This window comes from Thunnus thynnus, chromosome 3, assembly GCF_963924715.1.
Source record: "Thunnus thynnus chromosome 3, fThuThy2.1, whole genome shotgun sequence".
NCBI lineage: Eukaryota > Metazoa > Chordata > Actinopteri > Scombriformes > Scombridae > Thunnus > Thunnus thynnus.
The window spans coordinates 36,468,948-36,480,202 of NC_089519.1; the positions used below are offsets into that span (position 1 = coordinate 36,468,948).

At 38.9% G+C, this 11,255-nt stretch overlaps 1 long non-coding RNA gene across 1 annotated transcript; it reads right to left on the reverse strand.

Annotated features, from left to right (window-relative positions):
* Positions 1-438: 438 nt before the first annotated feature.
* On the reverse strand, positions 439-11,031 carry LOC137180327 (uncharacterized). Its single transcript, XR_010927947.1, has 2 exons — positions 10,786-11,031; positions 439-841 (listed from the first exon to the last, which is right to left on the reverse strand). It is a non-coding gene; the product is annotated as an uncharacterized lncRNA (long non-coding RNA).
* Between the last annotated feature and the right edge of the window lie 224 nt (positions 11,032-11,255).

Sequence of the window (11,255 nt, forward strand, 5' to 3'; positions counted from 1 at the left end):
TAGTCGATAATTAAAATAATCGTTAGTTGCAACCCTACATTGACCTGATATGGGAGTGTTGGTGAACCGTACAGACGGTCTGATCTGATCGTCCTTTTGTTGCTCAGTTTCAGTCTCCTCTGTGGACAGATTCCATCATCCAGCACATCAACACCAGTCAATACCTTCATTTTATGCTGAATTTAAACCAGTTGTCCTCCATCACTGTGAGGAGCTCCACCAGTCTCATAACTCCTGCTGTCATCTGCCTGGTAATGAACAGTTGACACGCACTGTGGCCCTGCTGATCAATAACTCTCCTCTGGTCATATATATATATATATATATATATATATATATATATATACGAGCTGAAACAATACCGATGCAGCTGTCAGTCGACACGGTGAAATGTGCTGTTCACTGTCAGCAGAAAGAATGATGTCAAACACCGATCGATGACAGCTGGAGGAAGTCGAGTTTTATTCATATAGCCCAATATCACAAAATCTGCCTCAGAGAGCTTTACAGTCTGTACAGAAATACAACATCTTCTGTTCTTAGACCCTCGATTCGAATGGAAAAACTCACGAAAAACCCTTTAATGGGGAAAAATGGAAGAAACCTCAGGAGGAGCAACAACTTCTCCCAGGACGAACAGATGTGCAGTAGATGTTTATACAGAATAGAACACAAATGACAGAATACAGCATTGAACAGGATAACAAAATTATAATGGATTTATAATATGTAAGAAGAATATGATGAAGAGGATGCTGAGCAGCTACCAGGTGCCACCAGATCAGTATAAGACCTGAACCATGCGAGCTTCATCGCCATGGAGACCTGGGAGGAGGACAGACTACATATGCACACAGAGGAGAGACTCACATCACATCATTCATATAAATGAGAGGAAGAGACAAGAAAACACATTTATTCACACAGGAGAGAGAGACAAGGAGAACTCTTCATACGTCTCTCATCTCTCTCCCTGAACTGCTTGAAAAACATCAACAACAGTAGTTCTACTGCTAGTCCTGGACATCTGACCACAGGTGCCTAACGGGAGTCTCAGGGTTTCACAAAATCCCCACCAACTGTTTCTTTCTGCATTTTTAATTAACTTGTCTTGCCACCACCCTTAATCTCTTATATTCCACTGCATAACAGGGTCAGGGTCAGGGTCAGGGTTAGGGCCAGGGTTAGGGTTAGGGCCAGGGTTAGGGTTAGTGTCAGGCTTAGGGTTAGGGCCAGGGTTAGGGTCAGGGTCAGGGTTAGGGTTAGGGCCAGGGTTATAGGGTTAGGGCCAGGGTTAGGGTAAGGGCCAGGGTTAGGGTTAGGGTTAGGGTTAGGGTTAGGGTTAGGGTAAGGGCCAGGGTTAGGGTTAGGGTCAGGGTCAGGGTAAGGGCCAGGGTTAGGGTTAGGGTTAGGGTTATAGGGTTAGGGTTAGGGTCAGGGTTATAGGGTTAGGGTTAGGGTCAGGGTCAGGGTTAGGGTTAGGGTTAGGGCCAGGGTTAGGGTAAGGGCCAGGGTTATAGGGTTAGGGTCAGGGTCAGGGTCAGGGTTAGGGTTAGGGCCAGGGTTAGGGTAAGGACCAGGGTTAGGGTAAGGGCCAGGGTTAGGGTTATAGGGTTAGGGTAAGGGCCAGGGTTAGGGTTATAGGGTTAGGGCCAGGGTTAGGGTAAGGGCCAGGGTTAGGGTAATAGGGTTAGGGCCAGGGTTAGGGTAAGGGCCAGGGTTAGGGTTAGGGCCAGGGTTAGGGTTATAGGGTTAGGGTCAGGGTTAGGGTTAGGGCCAGGGTTAGGGTCAGGGTTAGGGCCAGGGTTAGGGTCAGGGTTTGGGTTAGTGGATGTTTTCTTAAATTTCCATATGCTCTATTTCTGTTCCTTACAACTATATCACTGTCTTTACTCCACCAAAGAACCCAACACATGTGATCTGCAGTATGGATCATCAAGCTAAGGGATTAAGCATTTTAATTGTCTACAAAGCCCTCAAAGTCTGTCTCTTCAACTAAAGTTGGAGTCCTCTCCTGAAATTCATCCCATTTAGCCTGAGAAAAGTTAAATCACACAGCTGTCGAGCCTCACTGTTACTTGATCAAACTGGAGCCAAGCAGGCCTCTAATTTAGTAATTCAAGTATGATCATCAACCCTTATACAGCTGAGTATCATCAGTCAATAAAGTCAATAAAAACAATAACAGAAAAAAGAGGCGTACGATAATACATGTAAAAGTACACACACATATACAGGTAGTAATGTTAATATTACAACACAAGGTTTAGGTTATTGATTTTAAAACAGAGATCATATAGCTTTAACAGGGGTTGGAGTAGCTGCACGTTAAGGAGGAAAACAATTGGTGATTTGGGTTCCCAGCGGTGGAATTAGGAAAGGTCATAGTAAACAGAAAAAAGATGTGTTTCAGCTTGGATTTGAAAGTTATCAACAGAGCCTCCTGAATGTGCAGCGGTAGATTATTCCAGAGAAATGGAGCTCGGTGGGCAGAGGCCAAAAGTGTTCTTATTGAATCAAGGAACAATTAAGTAACCAACAGGCACCAAGGGAAACGTAAGGGATGTGATGGAGTATACAGAGCAATAAGCCTGGAGATATATGAAGGAGCAAATCCATTTAGAGCCTTAAAGGTAAGTAAGAAGGAAGGTTTAAAAGTCAGCCCTTTCATGAACCAGTAGCCAATGCAGAGACATCCATACCAGTTTTTTAGACCTTTTGTGGCTGTTTTAGGTAGGCCAGAGAAAAATGCATTACAGTAGTCTATTCTAGATGTTATGAAGGCGTGTATGAGGATTTCAGCATCTGAATTTGATAAAAATGTGGTGTATTTGGGCTATTTTATGAGGATGGAAGAAGGCATTTCGTGTTATATACTTAATATGTAGCTCAAACGGAAGAGATGGATCAAATACTATTCCCAGATATTTGATTGTATGACTGAGAAATTGTGCAGCCATTGAAATTAATGTATAAGTCTGTAAAATGCGATGTGAATCTAGCTGGTCTTGTGTGAAATTTATTCCATGACTACATATAACTTGTCCGAGAGGCGTAATAGAGCAGCAGGGCCAAGGATCGAGCCCAGAGGTACTCCATATTTAACATCAGAGAATCTAGATGTAGTGTTATTATAGCAGACACACTGTATTCTTTCAGATAATTAGGAATGAAGCCAAGAGAGGGCAGAGACACCAAAATTACACTTTAGTCTGTCTGATAGTAGCGATCAATAGTGTCAAAGGCTGCACTGAGATCCAGTAATAGAAGCACAGAGGTGTAATCTAAATCCAAAGCAAATAGAAGATCATTTATCACTCCGGTTAGAACAATTTCAGTAGAGTAAAAGGCTCTGAAAATTGGCTGAAAGGTTCATATAGATCATTTTCTTTTATATGAGTCAAAAGTTGTTGAGGCACAACTCTCTCTACTTTAGAAAAGAACAGAAGATTAAAGACCGGTCGTTGGTTATTAAGACGCTCTGGATCGAGGTGTGGTTTCTTAAGTAAAGGTTTAACCACAACAGTGTTAATGCTTCTGGGGATAATGCCACTAGTAAGTGATAAATTAACAATATCCAGCATTGTAGGCCAGCTGTCTTTGAAAAGTTTTGCTCAAAAATTGTAGTAGCTGGGACTAGCTGAGACTCTTTGTATAAATATGAGTTTGGTAAAACAGGATCTGCAGGAGTTGAAGAACTAGTTTTGTTTCTAATGTCATCGACTTTATTGCAGAAAAAGTCTTGAAACTCACAAGCTGTGACAGATGAGCAGCTAACGGACAGCTGTTTCTTAATTAAGTTTAACTACAGTGTTGAAGATAAATCTGGGATTATGTTTATTAATATTGATTAAGTGAGAGAAATACGCTGCTTTCACAGCAGATAAAGCTTGTAACGCTTGTATTTCAATAAACACTTGTGCCAAGAGAGGTAAAAAACTTCCAATATTTTTTGTTTTTTGCCATTCACGTTCCAGTCTCCTGCAGGCTTTAGAGCATGTGTCTCTTCAGTAAACAGGATGTAGACCTCTTTAATCTCCTAGTTCTGGTAGTAAGAGGTGCACATGAACCCAGGAGACCAAATGCAGCTTTAGTGGACGGACCAGTGTGGCGAGTGGTAAACACATCTGTGCCGACATTACCGGGAAAAAATCAATGATGCTTCAAATTTAATGAGAAAATGTTCTGACACAGCGGATGTGGCAGCTTTCCCTTTAAATAAAACCAAATCAAGAGTGAAGTCATGAACAAACTGAGTGAAGCCAAAAGTATCAACAAGCGGCAGAAAGGCTTTACTAAGAGGATCAGCAGCTTTATTCAGATGAATGAAGAAGAAATATGACTGAAGCTCAGTTTGAAGTTTAGAACTTATTTTGTGCTATGCTGTGCTCTGTTTTTATCATTTACTCTCAAAATTTTAATAACAATCAATTGCTAATAACATGTAGAAACTGTCTGATACTTTAGAGTCACACTGAGTAGAACCAGAGCTGCATGTCTCCTTCTTTTAGTGGGTTTAGTGTTTAAGATGTTCTGTCAAAGAGAAAAACAGGTTTTTTTCTGTTAGTATTTTGATTGCTAAAACTACCTCTTTCAAACCACTGGAAGTAATTCCTGACAAGGAAGGTAGATACATAATAGTATCAGGACTTCTTTGTGATAAAAAATGGTGCTTGTTAACATCTACAGTCCTAATACTGGGCAAGCTAAATTTATGACAAATTCGAGTGTCCTATTATCAAGGTTCTCGGACATCCCAATACTACTTGGTGGTGATTTTAATGTAGCAGCTCAGCCTAGCATTGACTGGTCCAAGCAGCTTTTGCCAACTGACGGTACGCTTGTGGTAGCTTTTGAAGAATTTCAGACAACAACATGTACAATAGATATTTGGAGATGTATCAATAACGATGCACAAGAATATATATTTTATTCAAAGGTCCATAATTCATATTCTAGGATTGATTGTTATTATCTAGCCAGATGATTAAAAATGTAGTTAATTCTGAAAATCATAATATAGCTATATCAGATCATGCTCCTATCTCCGTTAGCTTTTACCTCTCCTTTGAAGTAAATAAAACAAAACAATGGAGATTTAATAATTCACTCTTGGGAGATGAAAAATTTATCACCTTGATAAGGGCTAAAATAAAGGAATATTTTACTGAAAACATTAATTCAGTATCATCAATACAGACCGTATGGGAAGCATGTAAGGCTACATGTAGCGGATGGTTGATTGGTTACTCAACTGCTAAGAAGAGGAAGAAGAATGAAAGGAAAAACTCTCTAAAAGAAGAACTGAACAAGCTTGAAAACAGACATATGAGGGAACCAGACAATCATAAATTAAGGAACTCTGTGTTACTTTGCAGAGCACATCTGCAAGGAATAATGCATGAAGAAACTGCATTTGCACTGTTTAAACTTAAGAGGAAATATTTTGAGTCAGGTGAGAAGGCCGGCAAAATGCTATCAATGAGACTAAAACAAATAGAATCCAAACATTTAATATCAAATATATATGATGGTAGTGGAAGAATTATACAAGACCCAAAGCAAATTAATCATTGTTTTAAATCTTGTTATGAGAAATTATATGAATCTAAGGGTCATTTTAATTTAAAGGAAGCTCACAATTTTTTTTAGTAATATATGCTTACCATCAGTTGAAGAGACGGACAAAAAAGAACTTGAGGAATATATTACAGATGCAGAGGTAAAATTGGCTATAAAGTGTCTGTCTAACGGTAAGACACCTGGAGAAGATGGTTTTAGTATTGAGTTCTATAAATGCTTTCAGGATATTTTGACTCCCTTTCTTACAATGTTATATAATGATATAATAATGTCTAAATCAATGCCTGTCAGCATGCAAACAGCTGTAATTTCAACAATACCCAAACCTGGCAAAGATCATAAGCAAATGAGTAACTACAGACCTCTTATTTTGCTTAACAAGGACTACAAGTCATTTGCTAAAATACTTACAATACGTCTTGAAAGAGTGGTTCCCTCATTGGTCCATTTTGATCAAGTAGAGTTTGTTAAAGGCCGTCATGCCGCAAATAACATGAGAAGGCTCTTTCAGATAATGCATAGAGCCGCTTCACCTCAGCATCCAGCAGTAATGTTATCGCTGGATGCTGAAAAAGCATTTCACAGGATCGAATGGCCATATTTATTTTATACTTTAGGAAGATATGGCTTTGGACCTATATGTATGCAGTGGATTAGGGCACTGTATCACAAACCACTTGCCTGTGTGAAAACAAATAGAATTGTGTCCTCACCCTATGAGCTAACTAGACAACAAGGCAAAGATGTCCAGTCTCACCAATAATTTTTATATTGGCATTGGAACCCTTAGCATGTGCTATTAGAGCTAACCAACAAATAAGTGGTATTAATATATATGGTTATGATTTTAAGATAAATTTATAAGCGGATGATATATTATTAACACTCTCAAATCCAGCAACCTCAATCCCACACTTATTTAAGCTCATAAATGAGTTTGGCAATCTTTCAGGATATAAAGTAAATTGGAACAAGAGTGAAGCAATTCCGCTCAACTGCATGACTTTTCCAGCCCAGCTTACCCAAACTCAGGTAGTCTAGAAGAAAGAGGGACTGAAATATCTTGGTATTAATATCATCGCTCCCATTGAGGAGATATTCGAGATAAATGATAAATTGATTAAAACAATCAGAGAGGATCTTGCCAGATTGGGAACACTTCCGCTGTCCTTGTGGGGTAGAGCAGAGATAATTAAAATGAATGTTTTCCCCAGACTGTCTTTTATGTTATCTTCAATTCCACTTAAATGACCTGATTATTGGTTTAAAGAAATTAAAAAGCTTTTTATAAAGTTCCTTTGAGGGAATAAAAAACCAAGAATTGCTTTTAATAAACTGACAAAACATAGGAATAAAGGAGGATTAGGAATACCAGAAATATATTCATATTATTTGACTTTTAATGGATACCCTATGCTCTGGGCCTATCACGAACAGTGTGAGGAAAATTGTTGGTGAGAGCAAAAAACAAGTATCCCTTTCTTCTTTGTGGTATTGTACAAAGCTCAATATAAATATTAAGAACCCAATTATCAGTTTTTCATTGGAAATAGCAAAAATAATTCAAAAGAAATGCAATCAATGGAATACTTTTGCCTTCATGTCCATTATGGGAGAACCCATTATTCACTGCTGGAGGGAAGACTCTTATTAATAAGGAATGGGAAAGCCATAATGAAAGCCATAAGAAAATAGGCCAAATCATAACACAGGAGAGAATAAGATTTAATGAGCTTAAAGCTAACTTTGACCTCAATGGTCTGTGTTTTCTGCAGAATCTACAATTGAAATCTATAATGCAGACACTTATCTCTCAAGGTATCATACTGGCCTCAGATAAAAATGCAGATAATAAATGAAAAGACATTGTAACAAATAGAGGCACAATATCTAAGCTTTACAGATTTATATCTCTCTCCTCCTGCAGTGGCGTGGATAAAGTCAAATCACAATGGGAACGTGATCTAAGAAAACACCCAACACTAGAACAATGGGACTCCATGATGCGACATACAAATTATTTATCGATATGTGTCAGATATAAACTTATACAGATGAAAATTTTGTATCAAATATATATAACTCCACAGATGGATGTGGAGAGAGAGGATCTCTAATACATATATTATGGAATTGTCCAAAAATAAGACAGTTTCGGGAGTACATAAAATGCTATGTTCAATATTAAATGTAGATGTATCACTATGCCCAGAAGTGTGTTCACTGGGAGTTTAAGTGGATGGATTGAAATCTGTAGTAATACGTTTGATAACATTGGCTTTTCTTTCTGTGAAAAGGATCTTATGAACTGGAAAGTAAGGAAATTAAATTGTTTTTGTTTGAATCACTGGCTAAAGGACTTCATAGAACTGATAACGATGGAACGTGCAGCCTCAGCCCTGCAGGGGTTTTATAGAGACAACGGCTTAGATGGACCATGGACACTTATATAAGACTATATAAATAAGAGACTTTTAAGTTAAGTGTTTTTGACTGTTACGAATAAAGCCTGCACAATTAAATAGAAACCTGATCATTGTAGATAGAATGGAGTAGTCCTGTTTAAGAACGATTAGCGATGTAATGATTTCTTAAACAAGTATATTATATTTCCTTTGCTTATTGTCTGTAACCTGTCTGTTTTTGTATTGTGTATGTGTGCTGTGTTGGGTCTGTTTTTGTTTGTTTTGTTTTTGTCTTTCTTCTTTTCTTTCATAGTTAAAAATGTAAATAAAAAAAATTAAAAAAAAAGAGAAAAACATCCTTAAATTCTATATACTGGATGATAAAACAAAAGAAAATGTAAAGAATGACGCCGTGTTAGAGCTGAGTTTGTGTTATGCTTAAAGATGCTGCTGGAGAACAATCTGCACACTGCTGGCATGTTTTTTTGGTCGTGTCCCAACTTGATGAACTTCTAAAAGCCTTTATTTTTTATATATAATCCCTGTAAATAAATAACAGCAGTACTGGGAGTACTGAAGAAATGATTGGCTCAACCAGGATGCACCGTCCACCTGAGAATGGATGAACAGATGAGAGGAAGTGAATGAAACTAAAAACTGAAACTATGAACAGATACTTTTTTTGTTTTAATGGTATCTACTCTTAAGACAAAATGTCTTTGGTCCATGAAATGAACAAAATGAAACAGAAAATGAATGTTAATGTGTCATAATGCGAGACGTTTTTGTTATGAATCTATCCACTTTTATTATATACTTTATATTATATCTTTTATTTGTTCTTTCAATGAATTTTCTTATTTCTTTACTTCTGTTTTTTTGGTGCACATTTTCTTCCTGTTTCTTTTTGTTTGTTTTACTTTCCTATTTCTGCAGCTGCATCTGTATGATCATTTTCACAAACTGCTATGAGCAAATTAAAAGCTTTCAGATCCCCTCCAGACATGTTTTATCATATAAAAAAACCCCTGCATGTGTCCGATATGGTTTTCCCAGAATTTCAAATATAAATGACCTCATTAAAATTCCTAAAACAACATCTCCTCCATCATGTAAAAATCATGAATATTTTAATATGCAAATATTGTTGATTTCTACTGTTGGACACAAGATGTTTCCTCCTTCAAAATAAAACTCCATCCTCAGTGTTTGAGCACTGGAGGATTCAAGGTTCCACATCACGCTTGTGTAAGTTGAATACTGGACTGGGATTGGCTCCAAACTAGTTGCGATGTCTCAAATCCTGCGTGTAGGTTCACGTGTTAAAATGAGATTTAAAGAGGTGGGCTAAAGGTTAGAGAAGCAACCTTGTGACCGGCAGGATAAATCTGGGAGGGTAAACGTTAAAAAGCAGTGCTTTTCCCTCTGTCATTACCACCACTGAGGTGCCCTTGAGCAAGACCTTTAACCCCCCCAGTGGAGCTGCTCAGTGGCAGCACATCAGACTGTGGTTGCACTGAGCAGTGTGAAAGTGTGAAACTGTGTGAAACTTCCCTGAATCAATAAAGGTTAAAAGGTGAGTTCAGAGAAACTTTCTTACTCCAGTAGATAAATGTGAAAATAAACTCTACACATACATGATTCTGCACAGAGAAGAAGAACATCCAACTGAAGGAACAAGAAGAAAAACATGTTTTTTGAGTGGAGGGATCTTAAAAATAAATTCAAGCCAAATGCACCAAATGTGGATTAATCCGCTAATGAAAATAGTCCCCAACAAATGCACCATTTCCTCCTGATTGTTTACTGAAACCTGTCAGGTTTTAGCAAACAAACAGGAGGAAATGATGCATTTGTTGTTGGGGACTATTACACTATCTAGTGTGAGTTTGACAGGCAGATCGGTGCAGCATCAGCAGCGATGCAGACGTTGTACCGGACTGTTTACCAGCCGGTTTACATTCCAACCCTCGAGCTCTGGGTAGCGACTGAAACAATGAGATTGAAGATACAAGCTGCTGAAATGAGTTTCCTCTGGAGGACGTCTGGGCTCAGCTTTAGAGATAAGGAGCTCAGACATCCGGGGGGAGCTCGGAGTACAGCTGCTGCTCCTTCACATCGAAATGAGCCAACTGAGGTGGTTTGGGTACCTGGTTATGATGCCTCGTTAGGCGTTTCAGGCATATACGACTGGTAGGAGACCCCATGGCAGACCCAGAACACGCTGGAGGGACAACATATATATCTTCTGGCCTGGGAACATCTTGGGATCCTCCAGGAGGAGCTGGAAGGGGAACGTTACCGGGGAGATGGACGTCTGCGTTTCTTTACTCAGTCCGATGCCACACAGTCAAACAGAAAACAGATGGATGTTTGCTAAAAACTACAGTGACTGTTTTAGGAAATTACTGAGCCTTTTTAAAAGTTAAATTATATATCTCTGAGCAGTTTTTAAAGATTTAAGTGTTCAGTAGGAAATAACAGGCTTGAAGCTGAGAGACTCATGGTTTTGGACTTTTCCTGAGATTTAGAAGAGATTAACACCAGACTCATCCTTTAAATAAAACTCTTAATAATCACTAATAAAAAAGCAACATTATGGGCGTCACTTTGGCCACACATTTCTCTGTTTCGTGTCTTCAGGTTATGCTAACCCATTGTTGCTAACTTTGGAGCTAACCTCCTTTACTTTTCCGGCATTTGGGGAAACAACAGACGTGACTTTTTAGCATTTATTAACTGACACACTGTAGTCTGTACTGTTCATTTACTGCCAGATTGACAACTTACTACTAACCTTTTCCTCTGCTCCGCTCGTATCCACCGTCACTTCTCTGTCCCTCGCTCTTTCCCGCTCGCTACGCAAACACTCCTTAACGGAGCCACGCGACCAGTGGTTTCCCAGGCAACGACACAGAGGTTGACCCACGTACCGGAACAGCGCTGCACAGACACTCCCAAACGCTGTCGATTTCAAATATTGTGGGGTTTTTTTTTGGCCTGGCGGGACTTCTCGTTGTGTCATTATGGAGAAACAGATTCAGTAAACGTTCAGTAAACGTTGAGTACAGTTAGACCCAGCAGTCTCCGTTAGGTTGGGCGAGTTCAAAGTTGTGAAAACAACGGGGGTGTTTTGAATACACCCCCGTTGTTTTCACAGGTAATTTGTTAGTCTGTCCCTCCCGCCGCAGGAAATAATGGATTAATCCTGGAAAACTGTTGATGTAGCACTTTTCTCCTTATGAAAATAACACGGAGATTATTCGA